The 16,498-nt window shown below is 41.3% G+C and overlaps 1 pseudogene across 1 annotated transcript in view; it reads left to right on the forward strand.

Annotated features, from left to right (window-relative positions):
- Positions 1 to 1,195: 1,195 nt before the first annotated feature.
- The window catches only part of LOC306869862 (dynein axonemal heavy chain 2-like), a 183,453-nt pseudogene continuing 168,150 nt past the window's right edge, over positions 1,196 to 16,498 (forward strand). The window contains exons 1-5 of the transcript in view: positions 1,196 to 1,343; positions 2,015 to 2,085; positions 3,396 to 3,557; positions 3,884 to 4,161; positions 6,151 to 6,212. The product of the transcript in view is annotated as a dynein axonemal heavy chain 2-like (transcript). The remainder of the gene's footprint in view (positions 1,344 to 2,014; positions 2,086 to 3,395; positions 3,558 to 3,883; positions 4,162 to 6,150; positions 6,213 to 16,498) is intronic.

A 16,498-nucleotide genomic window follows, 5' to 3' on the forward strand; every position in this document is an offset into this window, starting at 1 on the left:
TCATCTGATCTGATGGGATCTGCAGTTTTAAAATGTTTTCCATTACTCACAGACTCCCTGTCTTACCTTTTCATCCTTTTGTATTGCCTCCAAATTGTCTGCTTTATTACATACAGCACTCAACAAAACTGACAAGTTGGGAACTGAATCAAAGCTTCAATAAAAAAAGAGGGTCTGCTGGTGTTGACAACTCAATGTGGAAATGGAGGGAGAGACATCAGCTTGGAAAAGATAAATAGTTTATGAGCTAGATATTTTTGCTCTCGCTTCCTGACTGAGGCAGATCCAGTGAGGCAGATTTATCCATATCGCCTGTCTAGGAAGAGACTATGAGAGAACGCAATATTGTGGTGCTTGGAGACTGGTAGTACGCCTATGCTAAAAGGATCTTTTCCATCTCTGATGTTCAAAATGCCTGCTTGCATTAGCTGCTGCTTTTATTTACTTTGACCATGCATTGCATCTGGGGAAATCACAGAGCTCTTAGACAACTGATGAGGCATCATTAGGATGTTGAGCACATATTGTAACTGAACCTTTCCAACTGTCAAATCTATATGTGCACATTTATTTGTGTGTAGTTTGGGGTTGGTAAGATTTTGTAATGTTTTACGCATTTTATGCTAAACAAGGATGTATTCGTTTGTTAAAAATACTACAAAACCAGTAATACTGTGAAATATTATTACAATTCAAAATACCTCTTTTCTATTTTAATATATTTTAAGATGTAATTTATTCCTGTGATAGCAAATCGGAATTGTCACCAGTTATCATTCCAGTCTTTGGTTATAATATGCAGATTTGGGACTCGTGAAGCATTTCTCATTATTATCAATGTAGAAAATTGTCATATTTTTATGGAAACTGTGACTTTTTTCCCCAAAATTTGTTGATGAACTGAAAGTTTAAAAGAGCTAATTTTGTTCATTAGGTTGCATGCTGTTTTGCAAGCCGTATTATTTAAGGTATAGTTCATGTTCATGGCACGAATGGGATGCGATGAGTTATGTGCCAAAGTTAGGGGTTTGTTCAAATTCAGAACCATATATATAAACAATTATCACAATGATACCTATTTTAGCGAACACCTCTGAAAATAGAGTACTGTATGTGGTTATTGTATGACTAACTATACTTTTGCCTTACTCATGCTGAAAAGTAAGCGTGCCCACAGAGGTATCAGTCTCTCAGGATGGCTGACCCAGGGACCCCCCAGCCTGCCCGTTCATCTTCCAGCATATCTATGCAGTCTGATTCAGGGAAAGGTCACTCCAAGAGCAAACGCATATCCTCCACTCTGGTCCCCAGCGATGTCCCTCTAGAAGTGCCAGAGGTTGCAGGTATGAAATAGAAACAAGCGTCTTCGTGTTGTTGGTGTTTGCCTCCCACTTGTAATACTGTACAAGCAGCTCTCTGATCTGGCAGTTATTTACATTATGCTAAAAAATGCACTGACTTTGACGTCATTATGTATTTAAAATGCTGCCAGCGTAACGATATAGTGGTTCAGAGTTATTAAGACATAAACTGTGACAGAAAGCTCTTTTACAGCTACTGCACACTAACATTTAATGCACTCACACTTATTTTCCTTTTTTCTACTTGCTACTTTCATTTTTTGCCAAGCCAACAAGACGTGCAAAGGGGTTTTCAGTAGGGAAGGACCTGCAAATGGATTAGTTCTACCTTAATCTAATTGTAGGACCTGTGCATCTGTAACATTGTATATTTGTGGTTACTTTCACACTTCTTTTTTGTGTTCACACTTTGGCATTCTGACACATTTCGCGTGATATGTTTTTACTTATTCATCATTTCTTGATCGATTGTGTTTTCGGGCACCATGTAAAACAAAGTTATTGCAGAAGAACCATAATATTATTTTTCTGCTCTTTCCACTAAAGGTCAGCTAGACCTGAACTGTGGTGCAAAATGTTTTCTAATCTGAACTGTGCTGGTTGTTTGAATTATTCTTTGCATTATGTGTTTGTGTGTATGTTTTTTTTCTCAGTTGAGAAAGAGAAGCCTGTCTCAGAGGTGGATGCTTCAGCACAGGAAGAAGATTCCTACACAAAACGGCTGGTAATTCACTCATACATGCTAAATTACCAGCCTTTAGGCACAGACACTGATGAATCACCTCACAATGATTGGGATTCTTATCTGATTATAATCTGCAATTTATAATTTTTCCCGCTTGAGTCTCGCGCCTGCGGTCCTGGCTTACTAATCAGTGCTTTCATATCGGCGTTATTGAGTTCTTCTAATGATGTGAGTGAATATTTCATCCGCTCTCCACATGTTCCGTGGGCTTAAAGGTCTTGTTTTTGGCCCTGTTCACTTCTTAGACCTCATCATCGATCACACAAATCCGGAGGACGGCAGCAAGTTAGTGTGAGAAACATTGTTAAATTCCACCCAATGTTCTTCAAAATAGAGGAAGAAGAGAAGCATATTTTTGAACTGTAATTTCTGTTACAGGCTCATGCATACGCATGACGAGGTCTTTGGCTTAAACAAGATAGATAACCCATAGTCACAAATGATAGCTGATGCAAATAGCACAAGAGAAAGAAATGACTGAGAAAGTGAGAAAGGGCGAGTGGGCAGAGCCAGCCAGCGAATTTACAGCATCTTTGTCATTTCATCAATGAGGTTAATAGAATTAATTACAGCCCTCTGGCTGGAAAAAGGCAATGGCATTTACATGCCGTGGCTCAGTGTGTCCGCCCCTGCTGGGAGACCCTGTAGAAAAAGCAGCTGGTGAGCTGGTTGTAATGACATTTGTTATACAGTAGTAATGCACATTCACTGACATTAGCCCTTTAGACAAATATCAATGTTTTTGGTAGTTATGTGGTGCTTTTAGCACAGAGATAAGACTAATTATTATTGTGATGTGTTATGCCATGCAACTTCTGAGAGGATGATGGAGGTTTTGATGAGAGTTTTTCATCCAGTTTGACATGCAAAATGCTGTCATATAATTTGATGTTAAGCCATATCATGTTTCATCCAGTTTGGCCAGTCTGTTAATTCAAATCAGCTCATTCGCTCATCACATATGCCCTGCCACATGACAACAGTGTACCAGTGACAAAAAAAGTAGTTGCTACATTGTTAGTAGTGTCACGCCATATAAAAAATAATGATGTAAATATACATAATGTTACAAAATATTTCACAATATTACTGTTTTTACTTTTTTCTCAAATAAATGGATTCTTGGTGAATGTAAGAGTCTTTTTAAAAAAAAACAAAAACAAAACAAAAAAACATTTTAAAAATCTTACTGACCCCAATATTTTCAATGATTGTTTGAACAAAATTAAAAAAAAAATTATTTAAATTACTTAGAATGGTTATAATTAACTGATCTTTATTTCCACCAGAGAGAAGCATTTAAACGGTGTTTAGTATTGAGTGGTGTGTCCTGGACAGAGGAAAGTGAGCGAGCCTTGGATAAATTAATCTCAGACTTTTCTGTCAGGCTTCTCATTGTCTACCATGACCCTTTCACCGGCCTACTCGTGGACTACGCCATACCAGCTCAGGTATGCTGCAGCTCTATTTTGAGAAATGACATTTAGCGTCCCAATCAGAGCCTTTTGTGTCACAGTCTAATAAAGACTGTGAAGATTATTCAGGGGTTGGTCGTGCTTGTTTTTATAATAATATTTTGAGCTTCAATTTAATGAAGGAATTTGCAGGGGTTTCTCAATAAATTTATTCTTCATGCGTTGTGTTCATTTCTAATGCATCTGGTGACTTGCCAGGATACCAAAGATCTCATTGTTAAACTGTGTGTGATGACCTCTGGTGATCAATTAGCACTCTTCCATCACTCTCTCTCTCTCTCTCTCTCTCTCACTCCCCCCAGGTGGTTGAGCACATGTCCTACTTCATTCGGGCAGAGGACAGCATAATCACAGAGGAGAGTTTTAGGAGCTCGGTGCTGTTTGGTTCTATAAGGGGAGGGGCCATAGAAGGTCTCCTCAGGCTGATGAATGGCGTTCACACACCTCAGGTCACCCTCAGCACTGCCTGGCCAGAGACCGCCAAGAACAACTACTCTATAGAATTGCACCACTTCCTCAGCAAACTTACAGGTAATGACAGACAGTCACAGCGCCATCTTGTGTGGGTCCTCCTCAGACGGTAGCAGTAACCTCCTGTATACACTTGTAAGTTATCTGTCACGACTTTACAGTTGGCACAGCATGAAGTAACATGCATTAATAGAAAAGGGGGCCATGAAGGGTGTCTCGGCAGTTTTAAAATCGTGTACATTGGGAATAAAATTAAAATTTTTCAAAAACTATTTGTTTTCTCGGAAATTGCTTGTAAATTCCACAAATAATTAAGAAGAGAAACAAATTGAATTAAACACGAAGAAAAAAGCCTGAAATAGTATTTTCTTATAAAACATACTCCAGTAATCTTTATTTAGTTTTGAAAAATCACTTTTTACAGTGCATGTACAGTAGTGAGCTGCCTGAAGTACATACAGTCTTTGATTAATGTCTCAAACTCTTTCAAAAGAAACTTTGTGACACATTTTGCACAGAATTTTCTTTTTCATTAAAAAAAATAAATAATGAAAGTACAGCGTTGCAGCCCGGGTCCTTTATTATTTACATGCTCACTGAAGTGCACTGACCTCTCTTTTACTACCACCTTCTATTTCAATTCACATTTATGTTATTGATCCCTCCTTTCATTCATATTGCAGTCAGTGGCTTTCTTCATATATGTTTCTTTCACATTAGGCTAAGCCAAAGCACTACTGACCTGAGATCAGATTCCCATTTTGATTTGCTCTCCATTGGCTTAACAGGCATAGCTGATTCATAATCAGTGCTTTTGTGGTGGGGTTTTTTTGCAGTCTGACTGAGCTTTTCCACTGTCAGCCATTCAGAGGTAATCACAGGGCACTGGCACAGTGGAGCACCGTGATGATTCAATTATTATGCTCATCAGTCCAATCAGCACACCCACATCACCCAGAGCAGCACGACTCCGACTAAACAGAAATAACACAGCCACCAATCACAGGCTCTTCTTACACAGGGAAAGGCACTGCCGCAGTGCTCCCGGGTAATCAGAAAGCCGTTCGACAATTTTAAAAATTCGACTTTTGGTTCGCCTCTTTTGGCACATAATTCTGTAGATCATGTTTGAGGCGTTAAGACTGGGTGCCAAGAAATACATTTTCAACACCTATGGAGATGTATGGAAAGATGATTCAAATGCCATATTTTTGCCTTGAATCTGTTTTAATTAAGCTAACAAATAACAGTGAGTTCACAAAGTGCTCTTGAGTGATGTGTTAAGCTGGTTAAGTGGTGTAATTTAGAGGGAATTCAGGTTAAAAATGAAAGAAGTGAGTAAGAGCCACAGGTATATTGATGTTAGCCATGCCTTTTACAAAAATAACAGCACAGGCTCAGTTCATTCTTACTCCGTGAGGTAAAGCCTTGCCAATTCGTCTCTCTCATTTACCTATGCTGAAGAATTTGGCTTGGAATTTGTATTGAATAAATATAGACACTGTATACCCACTCCTACACAAAAATGCCACACACTCTATAGGATTAGACACACAAATATGCACACATGCACATTTTTCGCTTCTCAGCCAGCTTCTCTCGCTTCTCAGACTCATTCACTTTACGGCTTTTTTTTGTTGATGTCTCATTATTTTCTCTCTTGTGTATCCCGTTTGCTTGTCTCTGATTCTCTCTGTAAAGGCCAATCGAATGCTGTCATTATGTTCCTCCACTCTCTTTATTTCTGTCTCATAACTGCCGTCACAGAATGAAGCAGCTAGTCGAACTTGTACACATTGGCCTTGTTCCTTGTAATCTTTTCATCTCTCAATATGCTACGCACTTTTTGTATCTCGCTCTTTCTTCTGTCTCCCTCCATCAGACTTCTCCTTCCAAAAATGTTATGTGACAGACCTCTATTATCTTTTTATCTGCCTTTCACCCTTTAAATGCCTGTTAAAGTGGTTGCAGCAAGCATTGTTTTAATGTCCAGCTTGAAAGGAGCAGCAGATACCGTAGAAGCCACAAAGAAAACGAACAGCAGTCGTAAAAAAACTTTTTGACGGCTGACACGTGCCACACGGGCATAAAAGCATAGCAGTTTGCAGCACCGCCCAGAGGAGGCCGTCACGAACAGGAGTCTGGTGCAAAGGCTGGAGAGTAAGGCTGCGGTCGTGTGTGTATGGGTGCTTGTGTGTGTAAATGGGTGTGTGAGAGCTTGATTAATTTCTGGAGGAGTGGACTGTGAGGAATGAACAGTGTGAAAAGTACATAAGACGCTGTATGCAGGAAATGACATCTACCGTGACAGTCCGTGGCTAGAGTCTGTGAGTGTGATTTACACAGTAACCACAGCTGAAGGGCAAAAATAAAGGGCTAATTCAATTCAACACTGCCATGCTGCTCTAAGACGGTTAAAGGAGTCTTTATTAAATTTGGCGGTCCTGGAGGGGTCCAGGGTTCCCATCTCTCACGTCCTCCACTCTTCCCTCACACACTTGGACAGCAACAATGGGAATTATGTAAGGCTTCTATTCATTGACTATAGCTCAGCTTTCAACACTATAGTGCCCATCAAGCTGGCTTCTAAACTCACAGACCTCGGCCTAAACTCCTCACTCTGTGACTGGATTCAAGACTTCCTCACCGGCAGACCTCAAGTGGTGAAAGTTGGCCAGTTCACCTCAAACCCCATCACCCTGAACATAGGAGCACCACAGGGCTGTGTCCTGAGTCCCCTGCTTTACTCTCTCTACACGCATGACTGCGTGTCCTCTCACAGCTCTACATCTATTATCAAATTCGCTGATGATACTGTGGTTCTGGGCCTCATCTCCAACAACGACAAGACCGCTTACTTGGACGAGGTAGAGAGACTCACATCATGGTGCCAGGACAATCGTCTCTCTCTGAATGTGAGCAAAACTAAAGAGCTGATCATGGACTTTAGGAAGAGATAGCAGCAGCCCTACACTCCTCTTATGATCAGTGGGACCCCTGTGGAGAGGGTGAGCAGCTTCAAGTACCTCGGTGTAAACATCTCCGAGAACCTGACTTGGACTACACACATCCAAACACAGGTTAAGAAAGCCAGGCAAAGACTGTACCATCTGCGACAGCTGAGGAAATTCAGGGTCTCACCAGCAATCCTGAAAACTTTCTATTCAGGGACCATGGAAAGTGTATTGACTCAGTGCATCTCAGTGTGGTATGGAAACAGCTCAAATCAGGACTGCAAAGCACTACAGAGAGTTGTGCGCTTAGCTGAGCGCATCTCAGGGTCTGCTCTCCCCTCTCTGCAGGACATCTACCTCAAACGCTGCAAAAATAGAGCTGTCAAAATAATCAAGGACTCAAATCACCCTGGTAACCATCTATTCACTTTGCTTCCATCTGGTAAGCGCTTCCGTAGCCTGATGGCAAAAACTGAGAGACTTAGGAGGAGCTTCTTCCCCCAGGCCATCAGGCTCCTAAACTCTAACTCTGTGTCATAACATCACATGACTCCATGTAAATATCACCATATCAATAGCTATTCATAATTTTTCTCTACCTCATATTGCTGCTATTTAAATACCCTGGACAACTTTTTGCACATTCTTTTTGCACATTCCTCTTATTACTATTTAAGTCAACAACATACTGACCTGCACATTTATATTTATATTTTTTATCTTTTATTTTATTTTATTCTCTTATTTTTTCTACTTTTCTTTTTCTTAATATTTGTATACTTTATAATTGCACTGTCCTTGGAGCGGACCTGACCTACATTTCACTGCTGGTTATACCCTGTATAATTGTGTATGTGACAAATAAAAATCTTGGATCTTGAATCTTGAGGGTTAAAGGGACATACTGGGGGCATTTGGAGGAGTTGGAGAAAAAAGGTATTTTAGAAGCTAACTTCTAAAAAAAGAAACCACAGGACATGGTATGAATGATACTCCACTCTGGGTCTTTTACAGCAGGCCGCAGAGCAAAGACTGTTTGTCCTCCAAATGCTTTTAATTAAAATGTCTTCACTGTCTTAAAGTTATCTTTTCTTTATACAGGCTTAGTTTAATGTGTTTTAATATATACCGTTCAAAAGTTGGAAAGATTTTTTTTTTTTTTATGTTTTTAAAAGTCTATTATGCTCTCCAAAGCTGCATTTATTTTTATCAAAATACAGCAAAAAATATTGTGAAATATTATTACAATTGAAATGAACTGTTAAATTTTCAATTTAATATGTTTTTTTTTTAAAGTGTCACAAAATATGTGATGGCAAAGCTAAATTTTAAACAACCATTACTCTGGTCTTCAGTGTCACATGACAGATGAGATATGTGCTACTTAATATTTTTGTGAAAATTGTGATCCTTTTTTTAAGATTATTTGAAAGTTCAAAAGAACGTCATTTATTATTTTTTTTGGTAAAATTATACTATAATTTTCATGAATTTAATGGGTCCTTGCTGTATAAAATATTAATTTCTTTCAAAAAACAACAGACAAAATCTTACTGACCCCAAGCAAATAATATTATTGAGATACAGTATCTCACAGAAGTGAGTACACCCCTCACATTTTCGTAAATATTTTATTATATCTTTTCATGTGACAACACTGAAGAAATTACACTTTGCTACAATGTAAAGTAGTGAGTTTACAGCTTGTATAACAGTGTAAATTTGCTGTCCCCTCAAAATAACTCAACACACAGCCAAAATCGCTAAACACAGTCTAAATCGCTGGCCACAAAAGGGAGTAAACCCCTAAGTGAAAATGTCCAAATTGGGCCCAAAGTGTCAATATTTTGTATGACCACCATTATTTTCCAGCACTGCCTTAACCCTCTTGGGCATGGAGTTCACCAGAGCTTCACAGGTTGCCACTGGAGTCCTCTTCCACTCCTCCATGACGACATCACAGAGCTGGTGGATGTTAGAGACCTTGCGCTCCTCCACCTTCCGTTTGAGGATGCCCCACAGATGCTCAATAGAGTTTAGGTCTGGAGACATGCTTGGCCAGTCCATCACCTTTACCTTCAGCTTCTTTAGCAAGGCAGTGGTTGTCTTGGAGGTGTGTTTGGGGTTGTTATCATGTTGGAATACGGCCCTGCGGCCCAGTCTCTATGTCACAGTACATGTTGGCATTCATGGTTCCCTCAATGAACTGTAGCTCCCCAGTGCAGGCAGCACTCATGCAGCCCCAGACCGTGACACTCCCACCACCATGTTTGACTGTAGGCAAGACACACTTGTCTTTGTACTCCTCAGCTGGTTGCCGCCACACACGCTTGTCACCATCTGAACCAAATAAGTTTATCTTGGTCTCATCAGACCACAGGACATGGTTCCAGTAATCCATGTCCTTAATCTGCTTGTCTTCAGAAAATTGTTTGCAGGCTTTCTTGTGCATCATCTTTAGAAGAGGCTTCCTTCTGGGACGACAGCCATGCAGACCAATTTGATGCAGTGTGCGGTGTATGGTCTGAGCACTGACAGGCTGACCCCCCCACCCCTTCAACCTCTGCAGCAATGCTGGCCGCACTCATTTCCCAAACACAACTTCTGGATATGACGCTGAGCATGTGCACTCAACTTCTTTGGTTGACCTGTCCTGTTAAACCGCTGTATGATCTTGGCCACCGTGCTGCAGCTCAGTTTCAGGGTCTTGGCAATCTTCTTATAGCCTACGCCATCTTTATGTAGAGCAACAATTCTTTTTTTCAGATCCTCAGAGAGTTCTTTGCCATGAGGTGCCGTGTTGAGCTATTGCTGTATGTAATGCAGCATTACAAAAGCTTTCTGGTCCTGCATCGACAGCAACGGAACTACCACGTTCAAGGCCCAGAAACATAAGAAGGACATTGTTAAAATAATCCATGTGACATCAGTGGTTCAACCTTAATTTTATGAAGCTATGAGAATACATTCTTTGGTTTCTACATCAGAATGCCGGCTCCTGCGTCAGCAGCACCACACGCCAGCATCGTGGTACTGTGGTGAACGCACGGCGGTGAATGACGTGAAACAGAAGAATTGTTGAATAAAGTCATTATTTTAGTTTTCTTTGTGCACAAAAAGTATTCTCGTAGCTTCGTAAAATTATGGTTGAACTACTGACTACTATTTTAACAATGTCCTTAATACGTTTCTGGGCCTTGAATGTGGTAGTTATATTACTGTCTATGGAGGATCAGAAACTGGGGTCGACAATATAAATGGCCCGGTGGCCCGGACGTACTTTTAAAACCGTCAGGGCCACCAGATCGCTCCAACCACTAGCCCGGTGGGGCCAGTAAAAATAATGCCTCGATTAAAAAAAGTCTAATTTCACATTAATTACCTGTGGTTCTGTGTTTTGATTTCTGTTAAATCGTCTCGGTAACCACCGCTAACACGTTACGTGATCCCGACAGCCTTACAGATGCAGCGGGTTTATGCGCTCCGTCTGCACCGCCTTGCTCGCTCCCGCGGTTACGCGCGCAAACTGCACACTGCTGCTCAGCACCTACCTATAGCTACTATTAAGCTAGGCTACTTGTTTCTGAAACCCCCATCACCCGGCCAAACGCCGGGTAAAAAAGAGAAGGCAAGGAAGAGAAAATCACCATAGGAATTGAGGGAAAGCGAAAGGGAATACGAAAAGAAAAGGCAGAGAAAGTTTCAGCCCCAGTGGTGAGACCGCTGGAATTGGCTGGGCTTAGGGGTGTGCGATATGACGATTTTTGATCGTGGACGATAAAAATGTCTCCACGATCTGCTTTTGAAGAAATATCGTAGTATCGTGCTACAGCACACATTATGTCAAATACAGTTCTGGTGCCTCCGTCTCTATATACTGTACAACACGACATATAGCAGTAGAGTTACTCTGACAGGACACTGCACTTATTCACGATCGCAAAAGTACATTATTTGCACACAAGCCTTGCTGGTTAAATGTTTCATTCGCGCGCTGGTCTAACGTGCGCTTTTTCTGAGCACATACACCTGAAGCACGCGCACTAAAAAGCCTGTCTAACAGCGCCTGATTACTCAACTAACTTATCTTTTGCGCTAATACTGTCAAAACACACAACGTTTACATACAGACTCAGTTGGTTATCTCTAAAATGAAAGTAAATAGTTAAGAGAGAAACGGATGCGTGTCTGTGTTACACCCTGATAAAGGGGGAAAATAGACATAAATAAATGAAGACAGACTCGTGCTGTTGTCTCTGCGTCAGTCTGTATTGGCTGTGTTTTCTTTCATCAACAGGTATTACTTGAATAACAGAACCGTGAAATAAATGAGTACATCAGTACATTAAATCACATCAATATGTATCTGAAACCAATCGTACAAATACATCACTTCTTCTATAACAATTAACAACTTAACACCTTCCTGTCTGTCCTTTTCCAACTGATAAATGAGTTATTCCCTTGTGATAACAATACAGTTCTTTTGTGTTCACTATCAATTGATTCTTCAGTAACGATTCCAAATGAGAAAACGATTCAGAGTTCCAACTCGATAAACAGTATTTCAACAGTCCATTATAAACACTGAACTCATTATGAAATACACAAAAAAAACTTAATTACACATAACATTCAATTTCAATTAACATTGTACAAATATACCCTTCTGTTCCACTTAAACCACTGTGAGATGCATCTCATTAAGTTTTCTCCACCATTTTATGTTTAGCATGCCGATTAGCACAGACAACCTTATAGTCTTTGTTTGAATCAAACACCACGCTTTCTCATATATTCACGGATTTAACCAGTCTCATGACTACTATGTTACTTTAACTCATTATGAAAATACTCAGTTGTGTATTTCATACCTGATAAAGGGGGAAAATAGACATAAATAAATGAAGACAGACTCGTGCTGTTGTCTCTGCGTCAGTCTGTATTGGCTGTGACGCACAGCACAGCTCGCGTCAGTCACAACCTGCAACCTCAGAGCTCCCCCTAGTGGACACTCCAAATATTACACAAATCAAATTGTTTTTAACTTTTTCATTTACTATTTTTACAGTTGGATCATTTTGAATCCGTCCTTTATATGATCATTTTGATCTTTGATCTTTTTAACCTCTACACACTCCCCCGCAAAATTTAGATGTCGTCCCGACATCTTGAAATACATTTTTTTTCTTTCTTTCAACTTTGGCTATTCTACTTTAACCGTATCAGTATTTTCTTAGCCTGCATTATGCAACAGTCTAGCTCTGATATCCGTACATAAGATATGGGTAGGGATTATAAAATGGCACTGGACTTGGCCATGGTGGAAGTGCTTGCTGTCCAAGGTAAGACATATTCTGATACTGCTGAACTTCATCACTGCAGCTTGTATGATAGCAGGTGGGGGTTCCAAGGTAAGTAAGCAGTAAGTAATAAGTAAACAGTCGAGGGGCTCGTCTTTCTCTCTGTGGTCTTTGATGTCTCCCAGCTACCATAGAATCATTGCATGGCTCAAGTGATATTGTATTCTCAACTTCAATCCGTTCCTTTTCACGGTATCCTGTCACTAATGGGTCCTCTACTTGAATCAGCTCTGCATCCCCATCTTCACCTAAGCATTCTTCATGTGAAAGCTCAACAGTGTCCACTCTTTCTCCTACATCCTCACCATCCGTGGTCTGCCCGACCAGTCCACTAGTCTCCCTTTCTAACTCATCCGGATCTCTGTCACTCCCTTCTCCATGGTACTGCTGCTGGTTTGGTGAGTAATAAAGACAGAACTCGTCCTCATCCTCTTCTTCAATTTCATTAGATTTTACAGTATCATTTCTCTTCTGCTTTGTCATTCTTTTTTCTACATAATTAGCTGTGTCAGATTGTACTTCCATTGGCAAGTGATCACATGACAGCAAGAGGTTACGGTGCAAGACCCTTGACCTTCCTTTTCCTATCTCTGGCTTCACTTCATAAATCGGGAGATCTTCTTTCATTCTCCTCACGACAGTATGGATGGTCTCTTCCCAGTGGTTGCGCAATTTGCCCGTGCCTCCTCTTGGTGTCAGGTTCCTAACAAGTACACGGTCGCCCGGATACAGAGTTGTACTTCTCAGTTTCCTATCATAGTGTTTTTTACTTCGCACTGCAGCTTTTCCCACATTCTCTCTTGCTATTTTGTGTGCTTCTTGCATCTGTTCTCTCCATCTCTGCAGGTATTCCTGGTGGCTCACTGTTCCAGTGCTTTCTTCCAAACCAAAGAGTAGATCCACTTGTAGTCTGGGATGCCGGCCATAAAGAAGATAAAAAGGTGAGAATCCTGTTACCTCACATTTGGTGCTATTATATGCAAAGATCAGTTTATTCAGGGATTCCTTCCAGTTTGTCTTCTGTTTGTCTGTCAGTGTTTTGAGCATTTGAAGTAAGGTCCTGTTGAATCGTTCCGTCTGACCGTTCCCTTGCGGGTGGTACGGTGTTGTTCTGGAACTGAGGACACCACAATTCTTTGTCAGCTGGGCTAGAAGCTGGTTTTCAAATTCACCACCTTGATCGTGGTGTATTCGTCTCGGAAATCCAAATCGCAGAGCATAGTCATTAAACAGGCGATCAGCTACCGTTTTAGCAGACTTTGATGTTGTGGGGTACGCCTGTGCAAACCGTGTAAAATGGTCAACTATCACTAATATGTATTCGTATCCCCCCTTACATTTATCTAAATGGAGAAAGTCAACAGATACAAGCTCAAAAGGCTGAGTTGTCATGATATTAACGAGAGGAGCCCTTGTCTCCCTACAAGGCTTCTTTTGCTTCAAACATTGGCAGCTTTTTGCAACATAATGTTCAATCTCTTGTTGCATATGGGGCCAAAAGAAACGATCTCTGATCAGTGATATCGTACGATCAACTCCTTGGTGACCCATCTCATTGTGTAACTTATTCATTACCACTGCCTTGTATCTTTCGGGTAGGACCAGTTGGTGTCTATTGGCTGTCTTCCGCTTTAGGATGCCGCTCTCATCCAAATGAAGCTTCTCCCATTCACGAAGAAGACATCGGCTCTGAGGGGTAAGAGACTTCATTTGTTTGGGGCAAGGTCGGATACCAGTTAATTTATTTTTTATTACAGGCCCGATGTGTGGATCCTCCCTTTGACTCTGCTGTATTTTAGCCACAGGAAGAGGTTCATTGTCACCCATGTCAGGGGAACATGGAGACGAATCAGTTACTATGCAAGGTGAGGTATCTTCCTGCACTTCTACAGCTTGTGTGGTGGCTGCAATGCAGTCTGATGACATTTCCTCAGTACAGTGTTCTATCATCCCTTCAATGTCTAGAGGTAATCTTGATAAACTGTCGGCATCTGCATTCTCTCGGCCAGGGTGGTACTTTATTGAAAAATGGAAGTCGGCTAACTCCGCTACCCACCTACAGCCGGTGGCATTGAGTTTTGCACTGGATAGTACATACGTGAGAGGGTTATTATCGCTAAAGACTGTGAATGTAGGTGCGTAATATAAGTAGTCTCTAAATTTCTCCGTTATTGACCACTTGAGAGCGAGAAACTCTAATTTACCGGAGTGGAGGTGGTAATTTCGTTCGGCAGCTGTGAGGGTCCGAGATCCATACGCTATTACACGGAGCTTACCCCCCTGCTGTTGATACAATACTGCCCCCAGGCCTTTGTTTGAGGCATCCGTATGAAGAATAAAAGGCAGTGAAAAGTCTGGAAATCCAAGGATAGGTGGTTCAACCAGATGATTTATCAATTTTTCCAAGATCTCTTGGTGCTCATCCTTCCAAATTATTGGTTGGTTCGAAGGCACTCCTTTGTGCTTCACTTTACTTCGTCTGGAATTCTGGTAAGTGTTTTCCATTTCCGGGGTGTTCTTGAGTAAATCATACAGTGGTCCAGCAATCTTTGAAAAATTCTTAATATATTGTCGGTAGTAACTTAAGAGGCCCATCACAGTTCTCAGCTGCCCGACGGTACTTGGTCTCTTCTCCTTCCAAGCTCGCACAGCCTCCGTGTCAGCTGGATCCACTTTGCTACCTTCAGCCGACACGATCCTTCCGAGGTAGCGGATTTCCCTTTTGAACAGTCCACATTTGCTTGGCTTCAATTTTATTCCATATTGTCTAAGCTGCTGTAATACTTCCCGCACATGGTGGACATGAACTTCGAAGGACTTGCTGTAGACTAAGATATCATCAAGGTATGGCACACATATCCGGTCTCTCAAACTCTCCAAGCATTCCTCCATACACCTCTGAAAGGCAGCTGGAGCATTCATCAGGCCAAAAGGAATTCGTATCCACTCATACAATCCCCACGGAGTTACAAATGCGGTCAGGGGCCTACTCTCCTTTGCCATAAAGCCTTGATGATATGCTTTGCCCTGATCTAATAGTGAAAACCATGAATTTCCACCCAGGTTGTCAAGAATATCTTGGACTCTGGGAATTGGCTGACGATCTGGGTTGGTCTTCTTATTCAGCTCCCTGTAATCCACACAAAGGCGGAGGCTTCCATCCCTTTTTCTCACACAGACAACAGGTGATGCATAAGATGAGGTTGATTTAGATATCCAACCTTGAGCAATCAGGTCATGGAGGTAATCTTTTACTTCCCTATAAAGTGGTTTTGGCACAGAGATATATGAGCGTGCAACAGGAACTGTGTCCTTAAGGGATATCTTCAGGGTTAAGTTTTCTATGCACCCGATGTCATCATCTGACTTGGAGAATGACGCACATTCCTCTCGTAACATCTTGCATACTATTTCCTTTTCAGGCTGACTCAGATGACCGAAATCGACTGGAGGGTCCCAAGTGTTACTGGCAAACTCAGCACTGCTTGTTTGGATGGGATTCACTGAAGCAGGTATGGACTGAATTGACTGATCCAATGACATGGACGGATAAACAGCTTGTACCCTATGTGCTGTTCCTATGACTGTTTTTCCACACAGGATAATGTCATGGTCCGTAGGATTCCGAGCATCAAGTACAATGTATGGTGGAGCCCCCTTCTTAACCTTTAAAAGTGTCTCCTGGAACTCTAGCCCTTCTGCCCATTTGGGATCAAGATCGGGTTCAAACATCAAAGTAGTGTCCTCCTTCAGTGGGCTCATCTTTATTCGGCACTCAACCTGCAAAGAGGTACGCTTGGGAATTAATACCTTTTCTCTAGGAGTTCTCACCACATACTCATGTGACTTTTCTGCCTTTAGAAGTCCTAGGAAAGCTTGAATGTGATTTATCTCTAATCTTGGGAGAGCCATATTCACTAATCTCTTTAACTGTTCCTCACATGCTGGATCTGCGCTTTCACTCGTATTGTCCGTCACTATGAACTCAATTGCATTGTAACCAATGATGGGATGGGAGAGGTGTTTCCCCTCTGTTACAAGCATTGGAATGACAGAATCTATGCGGTCACTGTTTCCTCCTGGCAGCTGAAATGTGACTTCTATCCACCCAACATAAGGGATACCTTGT

The sequence above is a fragment of the Barbus barbus genome (genome assembly GCF_936440315.1).
Source record: "Barbus barbus genome assembly, chromosome: 1".
Classification (NCBI taxonomy): domain Eukaryota; kingdom Metazoa; phylum Chordata; class Actinopteri; order Cypriniformes; family Cyprinidae; genus Barbus; species Barbus barbus.